Source organism: Emydura macquarii, unplaced genomic scaffold (assembly GCF_026122565.2).
Source record: "Emydura macquarii macquarii isolate MOO-44397 ecotype Brisbane River unplaced genomic scaffold, CSIRO-AGI_Emac_v2 contig_2297, whole genome shotgun sequence".
NCBI lineage: Eukaryota > Metazoa > Chordata > Testudines > Chelidae > Emydura > Emydura macquarii.
The window spans coordinates 1,997,487-2,013,314 of record NW_027132434.1 but is presented as its reverse complement, the minus strand read 5'-3'; the positions used below and the strand labels follow the sequence as shown (position 1 = coordinate 2,013,314).

Below are 15,828 nucleotides of genomic sequence, written 5' to 3'. Positions count from 1 at the left end.
TCACAGAGGGTGGAACTGAACCTAGGTCTCCCCTTACCCCAGTCCTAGAGAAATGCTCTAATCAGCAGGCTAAAATGGATGAGCTCCACTTTTCCTGTCTTTGCAGTTGCCTAACATTATTTGCAATAAAGGGAGTAGGGGTTCCTCACTGTGGAACACATTCTTTATCAGCATGGCCCCAGCTCTACCTCAGGGAGGGAACTGCTCAGCATACAGACTTTGGTGACTCCCATTCTCATCAGTTTAAGTTCAATTGTACAAAGGATTACACACAGGGTCCAACACTTATTTAATGATAGTGGATACTGAGACCCAAGACGTGAAGGGGTTTATAACCATTAAAACACCAATTGTTTTACAATCACATGTCAAAATATACAAAACAAATATCCTTAAATCAAACTTGTTTCAGAAGCAATATTAATAAAACACTGCTTACCTGTAATTGATTATCCATGAAATATTGTGAGTGAAACCAATATTTATCAACATTTACTAGTCACACTCAAGTCCTTTCTAGCCTACCGCTAGCAGAATGGCCCTTCATGAAAGGGGTGCAGTCCTCTTCCACACCCCACAAAAAGTAAGTGGTGCTAAGAAATTTATGCAGTACCTTTCCTCCAGCTTTTGGTTGTGAATGTACACACTTTCTCCCTACCCCCCTTAGTGTAATTTAAATTAAGGCAAAAATTCATCTGAGAAGCCACACCATTTATTCCCAAATTTATTAGAGGCCAAAGTATAATAGAACTTTGAGTAATGCAGTTTTAACATCTAATTTCCATGCTTGGACCACACTTCTGTATGGTATATTTAAGTTAAAATCTAATGAATATTAGTACAAGACGTCAGCATAAAGTTTCGCATGATGCATACGTTTCAAATGTTTTAATGCTTCATTTACAAAACTGAGTAACTTTCACAGTTCTCCCATCTTGTTAAACAGCAAAGCAATTTTATAAAATCCAGCTTAACTGCATTGTTTGTGTTGTACATTAACAACTCTGCCATGATGCATTTTATTGCATTTGTTTACATAAAATGTCACCATGCCCCTGTGCCATACACAAAGTAATGAATACTATAGAAAAACCAAACACTAAAAAAGTTGAGAAAGATCCTCTGAACTACGTTGGTATATGTAATTTCCACCAAAAGACTAGAGGCAGCATGAACTTCTTCCCAGTCTTAAAAGTAGTGACAAAAATAGCCTTCTGCATTATCTTCTCCTTCCTTTTCACTAGTCCCATCATCCAGCTCATCTTCTAAGGTGTAGTCCAGTGATAAAAAGTTTCTTCATTTTTATGATTGTTAACTTCTTTTCATTAGTTCTTCCATAATTAATAGCTTCTGCAGCACTAAAAGTACACTGAGAATTCACACTGGAAGGTTTGCAGCTAAGGTACTTCATCCTCTTCTGGCATGGTACCCTTTTCTGCTAATTTCATCAAACCTAGGTCAGGGAGCAAATCACAGAGTGACAGTCTGTAATGTGTGGCGTGTGATGCATGTGAGGGACTGAGTATACAAAAAGATCTCAGCTTTGGAATGTTGAAATCTTTCCCTTTCACCCCAACTCTATTTAATCTTGATGCCAGGGGAGCTTCTTCTCACCAGTTCTCAGACTGTAAGGTCAGAAGGGTGCATTATGATCATCTAATCTGACCTCCTGCACAATGTTCCAAGTTTAGTGGAAATACATTTAGCAACCTTATTTGAGAGGTTGCTGTATTAGAATCACCCACGGGAGAAAAAACAGGTAATGCATCTTTAAACCATGGATCTAAAAATGTATCAAGAATGTACAGCTCAGATTCCCTAATGTAAATTGTATATAGATCTTTCAGAATGGCTAACCTACTATTTACCAAATACATTACTCCAGTATCATCCAGTTCTCTAAACTCTTCTTGCACATGGCATTTTTTCTTTTATGAAGCAAATGAGCAGATTTACTTGGCTAAGACTTTTTGGCTCACCAGTTGAGAAGCTTCATCAAAAGGTCTCTGAATACTACTAGACTTTTCATAAAATGCCACTGTGCAGGAGTTAGATACAGATTTGCTCCCTGCAGTGCTTCAGAAGTGTGAAGAGTTACTAATGGCTTTGTATTGTTCCAATAGCTGCTCAAGCATAGTGTGGAATTCCAGCTGTCTGGCACATCATGTTTGAGTCGGTCAAGGGAAGGCTATTTTGCCTTTGCAGTTCATGTAAAGTACAAGCAGCTGTAAATGAATGGTTGAAGTGACCGCAGACTTGACATACAATCGCCAGCACATTTTTCATATCCTCATCTTTGGTCAGAAAAGAATGGACTATTGCATCAACAATGTGTACAAAGCATGGCAGATGGAAGTATCCCCCCTCCTTGGTAGCACCGACCACATGAGTTCCATAATCAGAAGTAAAACCCCACTAAAAGTGAGCAAGGGAAAAGCCATTCTGCAGTAATATTCTGCAGTTTCCACAATACATAGTGGATTGTAGGATTTTCTCAAAAATCACAAAGGGTTGCTTGCTGGCAGGCAGTAGTCTGTGGCCAAAGTGTCTGGCTACTTCCTTCCACAGGTAACTGAAAAGGAAGAGATACCCAATGAGCGGAGGATATACACATAGTCCATGACCTGACCCCTAGTTCATATTTCAGTGGTCAGATAGCAACAGCCAAGGCAGTGAGGCTATGCAATCTATCAGAAGTGAAGACAGTTTTGTACAACTGTGGCATAGCCTTGACTGCAAAGTAGGCTTTGCTAGGTATTTGCTACTTGGGAATGGCATATTCCATTAGTTCCCAAAAAAGTGCTGCCTCTACAAATGAAAAAGGGCTACAGATCCACTGCTAGCATTTTGCTAGTTTTGTATTAAGCATGCAGATTGTAGAATGGTTTTTCCTGTATTTTGATGTACTTTGAAATGTTTCTTTAAGTGTAGGTTGTGTTATTTGAGGGATAGTTTGCTTTTGTATACAGGATGTTATGCCACTCACAGGAGTATTTGTGGACCCAATTTACCAGGTGTTTGACCTCTCCTCTATCTTTCTCCGCTGCATGAGGGCTTATCTACTGAATGCAGCAAAGATGCTTCTCCCCCATTACAGCATGCTTATTTTTCAAGTGGCTTCTTAAAGCAGAAGTTCTCGTGTGTTATTGACCTCTTTTCCTCAAAGAGCAGAGAGCACTGCTAGAGTCTTTCTTGACTAAGAAAAAAATTCAAACACCAATGACATTGATTTTCTCATGCTGTTGGTTTTTATGAATCATTGACTTACTTTCTTTGTCTCCATCAGTGTACACAGAACCCAGGCCATGCTTTAAGCCTAGTTTTTTTCTCATGACCATGAGTCTTGAATTTTGCTTTCTTACAAAATGTCTGATTTTTGTTTCCTCAGAGTTTTCACTGATTGATACCATCACCTGATCTATTTCCTTTCTCACCTCCTGCATGATATTGTACTCAAGGGAAGCCTCATTACTATGATTTTCTGTATCAATTGGTACTCTTTCCATCTCTCTACATGAGGTGCCTGTGATTTCCATTACCTATTTATTATTTTATTTCTGTTAAGGGCACAAGCTTTTTTCCAGTAATAGAAAGTTGTGCTTTATTTCAGTTTTATTTCCTTTACAAGAAACTGGCTAGGCACTGGAAATTCCCCCCCCGTGCCCCCACCTAAAACTTATTGCTCTTAACATTTTCTTTATCAGGGGAGGCTCCCCTACTTAGTAAACAGTGGAAAATAACTTTAATTTTTATGCTAAACTTTTAGTTGTTTTAAAAGTATGCTCTATTTCCCTTCAGCCACAATCTCCTGAGAGAAGTCATGTCTAAACAGATTTTAAATCTGACTGATGTAGCAAAACTGAACTTTTTTCTTCTTTGATTCCACCTGCAGTTTCCTTTTTATAAGATCGTTTTGATTTTTACTAGAGAGAGTTAGGTCTTCACTTTTGACAAGACCTTCAGATTTCCACAACACATGACTGCTCACTGTTTTAAATCAGCTGAGACTGACTGGTTCTGCTCCATGTGAAGTTTCAGAATTACCACCAAACAATTCCACAAGCTATTTCAGAAGCATGAATCAAATTAATTTTTTTGCTGTTAAATCTTGGTATGAGTATCTTCAAGGGTCAGACTTCTTTCCAGTCATACCTTCCACACTTGTCAGGTGATACAAAAATTGCACCTCATCACTAAACAAGAGAAAAACAAGCTAAAATGGCTCCTTTTTATATAAGGAACTGAATCCACAAAGGAAAAATGTTGACTTTTACATTTTGTTCTGAAGCAAATGAAGCTGCTCCACCTGAACTTATGCCTTTAAAGTTAAATAGTTGGTAGATTTATCCAACAGAAAAATTTAAATTTAGATCTTTCAGAAACCAGATCCACATTTAAAGACTAAAATTTAATTTCTGTAGGCATAAGCTTTTGTGGGCTGTGGGTTACAGCCCACGAAAGCTTATGCCTGCAGAAATTAAATTTGTTAGTCTTTAAAATGTTATAGAACTTGTTTTTTTGCTGTATACAGACTAACACGGCTACCCCTCTGGAACAGATCCATATTGGAGTTTTTTCAACAAAAAATTCAGGTTCAGAATAGAATCATCATAGGTAAGACCCAATAAATTACACTTCAAATGTGAATTGAAGTGTAATACTTTGTATAAGTTCTTTGGTTTGTAAATTTACATTAAAAAAATAGTAAAAGCAATATGCTCAGCCCATACAAATATGGCACACTGACATTTCATAGTGACTCCTACAGATTAGAAAGGAACAATGTTGATTAATTCCAAGGCTAACTAAGGTTACTGACATAAAGGGCCATGGGAAAAGGAGGGATGTCCTTCTAACTGAGGACAAATTGAGATCAGCCACCTGACCAAGTTATGCCAATATTAAATAGATATCTGCAATGTGAGAAAGCCAAAGTTAAATACAGGAACAGTTCACACTTTTTCAACAGTAAAAGGTGCATTTTCTTTAAGTACATACCTGAGTAAGTGCATCTGCTCCTACATTTTCCACCATTTCACTGTTCAGAAAAAGATTCAATTAGTAAAGCAAGCATTCACTTTTAATTTTCTTATATTAGGCAAGGAAATGTTCCATCTATTCATCCTTTCATATTAAGACTTCAATATGATGTAGTATTAAATATATACTGCATCAATAGAACCATCCTGCAAATTCTGTGGAGTTGAAAGTATAACAATCACACATTTTTCATATTACCCTAAAACATCTGCTTTTCTTTCTCATACACAACTCAGTATCCTTGTAAGGTTGGGTAGTTAACAAGTAAATAAATGTGATCAAGTCATCAGAATCTACTAAAATTCCTGCTTTCCTGTCCTTCAGAGATTAGAACTGGAGGTAACTCTGAAAAGAAATTCTCAATTTATAATAAACAAAAATCCCAAGTGGTCCAAAAGCCAGCAGGTATCACTAAACTGAAGGCTTACATCAAGGCCACTTTTACTGCACTGGCCAGGTATTCAAAGCATTTTAATCTTTATCATTGCAAGAGAAATGGAAACCAAAGTGGCCACATCCTAGACTGAAATATCAAGTACTTCATGATCAGTCAATTATATCCTATTAGAAAACAAGGTAAGCACACAAACTAAATACCATTTAAGTACATCAAATGAGCCACTGATCATGCAACAGTCCATGCATCACCGCATGTTCAGAAATCAGACTGAAATGGGGAATAACAAAGTGCAGTTTTAGAAAAATAATCATGCCTTGTGGAAATCCTTAAGTTAGAATACAATAGGCAATTTCAGTCAATACATGAAGTCTACCAAGTAAGCAATCTACTTGTTTGAAATACTACTTTCACATCATTCTCGTGTTTAGAAAAAGCAATATGAATTATGGTTGTCTAATCTCAGAAGCCAGATCCGTATGAGTTTTTCATCAAGGAATCAGGTTCGGGATAGTATCATCATTGATCAGACCAGAATCACTCGTATTACATCAACATTATAATACATACCTTTAATATTGAGTCAGCCTTCAGAGAGCTCTGCAACAAGACAAATTGCACAGTAGTTTGGTGAAATGGAATACAAACAGTTTATATTATTTTTAAGAAGCATTTCCCTACAGCAACCATGTCCCACCCTCAGCGCATTTCCTACTGGTCTCCCATCTGTCTAGATGTACTTCAACACCTTACACATGAGTTGGCTGCACAGAAAATTAGGATTATGTAAGTACTTCATGTGTAAACACTTGGGGCCAAATCATGGGTATCATGCCACATTTTAACATCTTGCCCCTATGCCCACCACTCAGACACCCCCATCCTACTTTCACTGATAATTATGTCTTGGGACAGAATTTGCCCTTTAATTAAAAACCATCTCATCAAAAATGGAAAGGAAGAAATATTATAGGTGCAGTACTGGATTGCACCAAGTCAGAACTCAGATATCAAATTTGTATTTATGAATGTTCGCTTTAGAATTCTGTTGATGTGCTCCTGGAAGTGGGACAAAGCATGAATGCCAACACAAGGGTCTCAGCAGTTGTATTATAGGGCCTAGTCAATTTGGTCTTGTCCCTAAGGGTCTGCCCATGCTTTTGGCCTCTATGCAGGCTGTCTGTCATAGGGCTTTTCCTCCTGATCTGGTTCAATGCTAAATACAATGCTGATTGCTAAACACTGAATATATATAAAATAGCTTATTCCTAAAGCATGTCTGTAACAAACATGCAGATGCTCCACTCCTAAGTCCACAGAAAAGGATCTATTTGTCTGCAGTCCTGCATCCTACCAAATTTTCAAACCTCCTGACTAAGCAGAGAAGATCTACTACTAAATTCTTAAATACCAGATAATTAACTCATCCCTTCTTTTGAAAATCCCAGCCTTGTGTCTACTCAGTAATAGGAGTGCTCTGGGAATTATGGGATTTGACCCATCCTACAATTCCCCAGACTTGCCAAAAGAATCCTGAGCAAAGTGTCCACAATGCAGAAAACTAAGAAGCTCTGCCATGAATTCTGGGATAAGTTTCCAGACAGCAATGCACCACACTAAGTACAGCACAGTCCCAAGTGTGAACCTACATGACTGCATATACAGCTAGTACAGCATAAAGAAATGACAGTTTACGTAAACATTAGTTGATAACAGTAAATATTTTTAATGTCTAACACTTAAAAAAGTATCTAAGTAGTGCACCACATAGAACAGTGGTGTAGCCAGGTTAACTGTTTACCTATGGTGGTCTCATCTCAGAAGCCAGATCCGTATAAAATTTCTCATCAGCAAGTCAGGTTCGGGATAGTTTCATCACTGATGGACCACTTTAAAAAGTAGACATCTTGATATACTGGAACAGTATACCAAAACAAACATGAGAACTACAACTCAATGTATATACATTCCTAGAATGAAGTTTATAAACAAGTTGTATGCCTTGAACCGTGCTCTTTATCCAGTTAGGCCAGATACCTTTATCAAGACAAACCACTGCAACTTATAGGTACAATAGAGTCTGTTCCACACAGGTAATGTGTTGGAGAAAAGAAGCTGACTTTAAATACAAAAAAATCAAGTATCAGTAAACTATTTTTGCCCTGACAAAGCAAAGCACTCAACAGATCTGTCCCTATTACGTCTTATCTTGATCTTAAAAAAAGAGATTGGGAATGCTTAAATGAGCTAGAAATATCAAAATCATTTCTCCTTTCATAGAAGAGGCAAGAATGTAAAGGCAGTTCATCTGAAAGTACTTCAAGGTTCAATTGATAAAGCTAGAGCATCTTAGCTATGTCCCAAACTACAATATTTTAGAAGTATTATTTGTGCTTTAAAGATTAGTATATTGTATTGTGTCAAAATATCAGAAAAGTATTTGTCAATTGTTTTTAGTTAATACCTGTTTTAGCAGTACTAGAGTTGCAGGTAGTTTTATAACCCAACTGCGCTGTCAGTTACTCATTCCTTATCCACGGAATACTTGCTAATAAGTCACACTAGAAATAAGAATAAGGTAACCATTTTAAATTTTACTAATAAATATTGCAGAATACAGCATGTTGAAAGTGACCTAACAAAATAAGTTACTTTCCCTCAAGCATTTTCAGGACAGGAAAATACTAGATTTCGTTAACAAGCATAAAAGCTATTACAAATTAGTCCAAATTTTGCACCACTCAGGGCCACTATGGCCACTTGCCCAGAGCCTGCAAACCACAGTTAATTTGCATACAAATGTGCATAATTATTAAAACTGCATACCACTAGACATGTTCATTTTCACCACCAACAAAAACCTTTTAGCAGGTCAGCTTTGTTCTCACCTTCTCTTAAGAGTTTGTCTACACTAAACTTCTATCTTGAAGTAACTAAGCTAATCGACAATGAATTAACATGGTTGTAAAGCCTAGTGCAGCCAATCCACAAATAGATGTGGTGTACTATTTTCCACAGTATGGGTCTTAAACAGTCCAAAGAACTACTATACCATATCTACTTCTATGACTCTCCCAACTGTTCACAATGTCAAGATAGAACATGTTATACCTTGCAGGACTGAAAGCTGTAATTTTGCCTCAGCTATTTAAGCTAAATGTGCATTTATTTGAATTAATCAATCCATGTCTAGATTTTTGCCAATCCATTTATTCCCATCTTAATATTTATTCTTCCACTTCACCATTCACAACGTACTTCTGTCTTTAATATTCAGGAACATCCGCAATTGAACATCATAGTCTTCTAGATCTGTTGATGTTTTCATGAAGGGCTGGAGTTAAAGTTAAGCAGAAAAGGTCAGATTTCAGAGTACAATAGCACAAACTCAAGTTTTATAAACATGAGAATACTTATACTGTCTGTTGTGGTTCAACACTAAAATACATCGCATCATGAATATCAGTGTGCAAGAATAAGATGTTCCCCTTTATAATCAAGATCAGTCACAAAGGTTCGGCTGATTGTTGTCAGAGTAAACCACTACTAGTGAGCTTCATTATAGTTAATCACATACTGATAACTCAGTTTCTGCACTCTGATTTACAAAGGAAAAGCAGACTATTTTAAGAAAGGAAACAGCAATATTCACAATAAAGCTACACACAAATTAATACTCCCCATCTCAAACTTAATTTTATTGCAGGGAATGATTTAAATAAAAAGTTTACATTTAATCACTAGATACTCAAAATCAACATTGTATACTATGCCAACCTGAAGTATTAACTACCTATATGAAGTCAGAGGACTTCTGAAAATCCAAGACTTTCCAAGACACTTAAGCCCCAATCCTGCAAACAATTGTGCACACAAATAACTCAATAGGACTAGCCATGTATGTAAAGCTATACACAAGCTTATATACTTGGAGGATTGAGGTCTTAATTACTGCAGACAGACAGCTAACTTGCTTACACTATACAGCAAATTCACATACTATCCCTAAAAGTATGTCTAACACAACAGCAGCACAGCTGCAGCTACATCTCTGTAGCATAGACACTTACTACAGCAATGTAAAAGTGCCTTCTGTCATTGTAGTAAGTCCACCACCCCAAAAGGCAGTAACTAGGTCAATGCAAGAATTCTTCTGTCAACCTAACAGGGTCTACAGTCAGGCCTAGGTTGACATAAATAACTACATTGCACAGGGCATGACATTTTTCATAGCCCTGAGCAATCTAGCTAAATCAACCTAAGTTTTAGGTGTGGAACAGGTCCAAAACCAAGTAGAATAATGTAGTGCCAGGACAAACAGGTGTTCCAGAATATATGGCGCTGGTGATAGCAAAAGACAAAAAGCACCAGACAAAGTGCCTGCATCTACTGTGGACAATCAAGCAGAAGCAGTAAAGTGCTAGAGAACTGAAACAAATACAAGAAGATTATGCAGCATGACTCCACTAACTTTAATTTAGTGTAGCTGTCTTCCTTTCAGCTCTACCCAGTAATACAGTCACAAAGTAGTTGACTGGCATGTACTCTAAGAGGGAATTACTTTCAAATAGATAGAGCACTCTTCATATCTTCAGGAAACTGGTGCACTTCGAAGCATTCAAATCTTGATTAACTCCCAAAATGCAGTGCCATTACTAGGCCAAACAAATTAAAAAATTTCAGAGCCATACCTTAATTTCTCTCCACAACTGCCACGATATCACCATAAAGTGCATCTCCATAGTTCCTAGAACAAATTGTGACAGAGCTAGTTATAAAAAATGTGTATCATGAATAACTCGTAGCCATCAAGGAAATGTAAAAACTGCAACTCTTAGCCACTAGAGTAAAAAGTTATTTTGGCAGGACTACTGTGGTCTTAGCCTACTCAGCAAAATAAAGGACTAAGCCAATGGCATTAGCAAGTGCCTTTTCCTTTCAGTTTACTATCAAAATGCAGAAGTTTCCCATCTAGAAAAAAGCATAAGCTTCCTAAGATGCTGATTTGGTTGAATCTGAAAAAAGTTTAATTATTCAGGGACTAATTTCTTCGGTTCACAATTATTGCTCAGAAAAAAGTTAGCTGGTCCTTTATGCATTTGTAATGGGTCCAAATATATTTTAGCCTTTACATGTTAAATATCAAAACTTAAATAGACACTATCTACTTGAAATCCAGCCAGTTAAAAAAAGTGTTAAAAGTAACTTCAGGTAATATAGCTAGTCTTTAGTCCCCGTGCTAATTTTTGCAGATTTACCAAATGTTCTGTTGCTGTGTAAAAGACCAGCACAAACATGGCAACTGATTATACATAAAACACAGCCAAATAAAGGCCAAAATATGAAAAAATAAATCTGTCAGATATCATAATCTTAACAGTCACAAGTAAGAGCAGTGGTGTTAACTAAAGTGGCCAATGAATGTTATTTTAAAGTTGATATGTCCCTTTAAGCAGGAGTCACCTAATGGTAACAAACTGTTATTGATTATGTAAAACATTTGTTAACTTTGTACTTCTACCTTGGCTCCTGCTCTTGGCAAACTCAAGGCTGTTTGAAATATTGAAAGGTAGATAGACTCAATCTCCCAGTTGCCAGGACACACAAATGTGCGACACACACAGTATTCCACATTTTGATTTTTTCACACAAATTATTGCAAGTGTACAACCTATTTACATAGCAGGAACATAATTATCTCAGAAAAGATCAGCAATCTCACAGATTAATTGTTGGATGTATCCAGCTACAGTTTATTTATACAGTGAAGAATCTTAATTCAAAACAAGTTTATAAAACTTTTATAAACACCAACAGCTTCACATTTTGGTCATTTGGTGTTCACACCCAAGCTACATCAATCAAAGCAGTCCACACACACTTGTGATACTGTCCACCCTACTCTCCCAAATCAATGCAACCACCTCCCACTTATTGCTTGTTTAACTCTTCCTCTCTCAAGGCTACTGCTGCAGGACCCCATATTGTCTTTCAGAAGCCCAGGAATCCTCAGCTGCTGAACTCTAGGCTTTCAGCTGCTTTGCCTCCCTCTCCTCCTGAAAACTATTATGTAGAGTCCCAGAGAACCAGCTAGAATGTATGCATAAAGCACTACAGTTGAGAGCCCTGTTTTTGTGTCACAGCTCACAACACAGTTCCATATACAAGAGAAATAGCCCAATTCAAGTGAGCAAGAGGATACCAGAGTTGGAAAAAGAGCACAAAGTTTGACAAACTCCAATACATGTAGCTCATCTCAACAGCAGTCTGAAATCCCTGGCATTAAAGATTAATTTTTAATATTTCCAAACTAACATTTCCAGCTAACTTCAATTTGCAAACAGCCCTGGTTTAGATATAGTAATCCAAGCATCAGCCACTAAATGACACTGGGTGGGCATCATGATTGTATAGTTGCATTAGAAGGGGCTTTCAACATGAAATACCTCAACAACCATAAGGGTTAGGAATTAAAGCTATCAATGTGTATCATTTATTTACAGGCATGAGGATCCATGAAATAGCACATTAAAATGGATTCCTTCAATCAGGAATGCCTCAGTGCATAACTTTCAATCTTCAGTGCTACTGTCTGCTACATTTTGCAATTTCCTTAATGGTTTTCTCCTAGAGTTCCATTCAGAGATACTTGTTAATTTTTACCCCAATACATTTTCAACTTAATAGCTCTATAGCAACACATGTACGTGGTTAAAGCAAGTGAACGGCACACGCACCTGCTAGTGCCATATTACATTGGTAGGAAAGGGCTGGAGCTTAGACGGATGATCTCCACACACACTAAAGTTGAGCAGTAACAGATCAGTTTTACATGCCCACGCAGGATTAGTATAAAATGGGACCCCATGTTCTGCTCAGAACACTAACTGCTCAATATCGCTGGAAACAGGCCAGACATTAGAGGTACGAGCCTCACCAGGAAAAAGGGGGAGGCACTTTCGAACACTGCCCAAGAGCAGATGGCTGCGCGGGCCACGTTTATTTCGCGCTCCCTTCGGGCCAAGCCAGAAGGCGGAGCGCGGCGCTGCCACAAGAAGCTCTAAACCTCACGCGGCTCAGCCCCGCCGCACCCAATCACGATCCAAGGCGCTGCCTCGCCGCGAGCTACTGATCCCAGCCCGCACGGCTCAACCGACCACCGATCCCAGCATGCACTGCGCCACGCGCAGGCGGCGGCGCGGAGGAGCGGTGCATGTTGGGACTTGTAGTTCCCGCGGCGGCCCTTATCCAGCCGCCGCCTTGAGTCACTCAACACGGCCTCTGCAGGTGCGGCAGGCCTACGCTGACCAGACCGCCCCGCCACCCCACGGACAAACGCAGCTCAGCCGGGCGGGGGGGAGGGGAGGGGCGGAATCCGTAGCATTTCCATGAGCCAGAAATGGGGACGCTACCTCTAAATCGAGGTCCCCCGAGCGCCACGACCAGCTCAGCCCCTCCCTCAACAGCGTGGAATAGCGCGGACTCACCAAAAACCTGACACACCAGCTCCTAATCTGTCTCTCTCTCCTCCGCAGAAAAGGAGGGAATGGTCTTCAGAGACCCTTATATGGCCGCTGCCTAAACCAGAGCGAGGCCGACTCCTCCCCTCCCCGCCCATTGGGCAGAGGGGAGCGCGCGGGGGAGGAGTTTTATGCTGGGGGGTTGGAGCACCGATTACCTCATCCTGCGTCCGCGGCCACGCGCCGCCCCTCGCTTCCAGGGCGAGTCATAGCGGCGGGAGGATTCGGGCGGCGGGGGCTCAGTCAGAAAAGAGAGAGCCGGCAGGTGCACGGCGGCACTAGCCGCCAGGGAGGGTTGGTAGTGCTAGTGGTTAGCCAACCCAACCTAGCCCAGAGCTTGGGCACCTGGGGTCAGTCTGTAGCCCCCGTGAAGAGCTCTGTGATGCTCCAAAGCCTGTCCTTCCCACCCGCAGCAGTTGGGCTAATAAAAGCTATTCTCTGCCTTCACCCTCCTCGTGGATCTCAAAGTTAAAGTATGCAGGAGAAGAATTTCTTATTAAACAGAAGCTTTGTGCAGTGTCTAATTAATAATCATCTTGCAATGGTGTTTGCCAGGGTTATGGCAGCGTTTTCAACTGTAGCAGCCGAAGTGATGAAAGAAGATAAAGTGTTTCTCAACAGCTGGATGTTCTGATTTTTTTAATATATGATGGGGGAAAAAGGCACAGTATATGGCATGAAATGATCAGAAGGTGAGGGTCACTTTGGCTGCCTAAACTGCTATAGCTGGTAGTTGCCCCTACTTTGTCAATGTTTTTACAGAGCTTCAGAATTAAGAAAGTGTGATCATATTACCTGTGATTGGTGGATGAACACATTTTCTTGCTGATCAACTTGGCCTTTCTCTTGCAGGTACAGAGAGATGGTGAACATGGGCTGTGTTTGACTGGAGTAATGTGGACCATCCTGTAGCATTGTTAAGAAGTTGTTACGAAACGAAACAATGTTAATGAAAATAGGTTTAAGATGTATTTTCAGTAATTTCCCTACTGGTCCTGGAAGAATGTTTCTTGTATATTTTTCAAAGTAGGTATGAAAACACTGAGCTATGTGGCTGGGTTTCTTTTGAAATAGTGAATATATCTATGAATGGTGTATTCTGTCCACTTTATGGAGGCATTAGAGTTTTAAGGTGATCTTCAAAGGCTCTTTATTATAATGCTGGTTTTTTTATATTTTATGTACTAACAGAGATAAGCATATAAATGCCAATTGGCCAAAGGGAGGATCATCCCCCTAAATAAATATCACTAAGACCAAAAATATAAAATGTGTACACCTAAAAATAGACATCCATCGTCTTTAGTGGGAGTTTTGAAATTGCAGATCACTTATTTAGGTGCTGAAATAAGGATTTCATTATCTAACTTTGCTGGAATGGAATTTATTACTTCAGGATTATGAAATTTTGTATTCTTATTTTCAGTACCTTTTCTAATTTATTTTAAAATATCCCAAGTGATGGGTCTTTCACTAATTCATATGGGAGGCTACTCAGCAGTCTAATAAATTGCACTGTCAGAGAACTTTTTCCTATGTTAGTGTTATTTAAAGCAACAGTCACTATAATATTTCAGGACTAGATCATTCAACTCTTACGTGGATGACCATATATCCACAGAAGTAATCCCATTGAAGACAGTGGGCCTATTTGTGTAAATGTTCATCAATGCAATAGAGCCACAATCTCTATCAAAGCACTTTTCCTGATGCTGTAAAATCCCTTTTCTTTATTTGAATCTATTACCTTTGTTATTACCTTCTTACACCATCCTAAATTATTGTTCTCCATGCCTGGTGTTTACATTTTTCATATACTTGTAAAATGGTTAACACATCCCTTTAATCACTTTGTCAGGCTATAAAGTACTCATTATTTTATTCATTTTTCACATATTAATCCTTTCAGCACCTGGCACTAAAGCAATAAGAAATATTTGAGGTGTTGTCTCAACTGAGCCATATACAGAGGATATAACTTGTTACTCCAGAACATGGTCTCTTTTTATTCAGCATGAAATCATATTGACTTTTTACATTTTTTGCTGCCATACTACGCTACTAACTTTGTCTAATTTCTTCCCTTGTCATCCCCCCCACCACCCGCATTCACTGCTGGAAGGCTACTTTGCAGGTTTGATCCACCCACTGAATATCTGTTTTCATATTATTATTATCCAGATGTATTAACTTGCATTTTCCTAAAGTGAATCTCTCTTTATTTGCTGAATATATATTTATATATTTCTAACCTTTATAGATCTCTTTATTAGTTATATGTCCAAAATGTTCACAGTGCTTCCCAGTTAAGTATTGTTATCCTAGAGGGTGTTGATACCTGCCTGTCAGGAGCTGCTCTAGCTACAGGCAAACTAGACCACAGCCTAGCATAGCAGATTTCTGAGGATGGGGGATGAGGCTGGAGGGGCTGCCTTGGGGAGGGGGCATCCATCAACAGGTACTCCAAGAAGCAGGAAGCGACCCCCATCTGGGCTTCTGAGGAAGCACTCCTGATCCCCCCTCAATCCTCTTCCCGCCCCCAGTGCAGTAAGATCATGGCTCAGATACTGAGTGGCTCAGGGCTGCTCCTGGGACTTTGGCAGCCCCCAGTCCTTACATGGCTGCCACTGCTACTTCCTAAGAACATAAGAATGGCCTTAGTGGGTCAGATCAATGGTCCATCTAGCCCAGTATCCTGTCTTCCGACAGTGACCAATGCCAGGTGCTTCAGAGGGAATGAATAGAACGTAATCATCAAGTGATCCATCCCCTTTCATCCATTCCCAGCTTCTGGCAAACACAGGCTAGGGTCATGTCAGAGCATGGTTTTTCTCCCCCCTCCATCCTAGCTAATAGCCCTTGATGGACACC

At 39.3% G+C, this 15,828-nt stretch overlaps 2 long non-coding RNA genes and 3 other non-coding genes across 6 annotated transcripts; 1 reads left to right on the top strand and 4 right to left on the bottom strand.

Moving 5' to 3' along the window:
- Positions 1-272: 272 nt before the first annotated feature.
- Positions 273-12,970, bottom strand: LOC137161456 (uncharacterized). 2 transcript variants are annotated; one of them, XR_010922078.1, is made up of 7 exons: positions 12,925-12,970; positions 10,129-10,184; positions 8,696-8,771; positions 7,902-7,998; positions 6,008-6,037; positions 4,999-5,038; positions 273-2,572 (listed from the first exon to the last, which is right to left on the bottom strand). It is a non-coding gene; the product is annotated as an uncharacterized lncRNA (long non-coding RNA). The 2 variants fall into 2 exon arrangements; XR_010922077.1 differs by lacking the exon at positions 7,902-7,998.
- LOC137161474 (small nucleolar RNA SNORD50) lies at positions 4,544-4,617 on the bottom strand. The gene has a single exon (XR_010922086.1). It is a non-coding gene; the product is annotated as a small nucleolar RNA SNORD50 (small nucleolar RNA).
- Positions 5,897-5,965, bottom strand: LOC137161472 (small nucleolar RNA SNORD50). Its single transcript, XR_010922084.1, has one exon. It is a non-coding gene; the product is annotated as a small nucleolar RNA SNORD50 (small nucleolar RNA).
- LOC137161473 (small nucleolar RNA SNORD50) lies at positions 7,252-7,321 on the bottom strand. Its single transcript, XR_010922085.1, has one exon. It is a non-coding gene; the product is annotated as a small nucleolar RNA SNORD50 (small nucleolar RNA).
- A 244-nt stretch (positions 12,971-13,214) lies between the features above and the next one.
- On the top strand, positions 13,215-15,017 carry LOC137161435 (uncharacterized). Its single transcript, XR_010922069.1, has 3 exons — positions 13,215-13,430; positions 13,513-13,649; positions 13,810-15,017. It is a non-coding gene; the product is annotated as an uncharacterized lncRNA (long non-coding RNA).
- Positions 15,018-15,828: the final 811 nt, after the last annotated feature.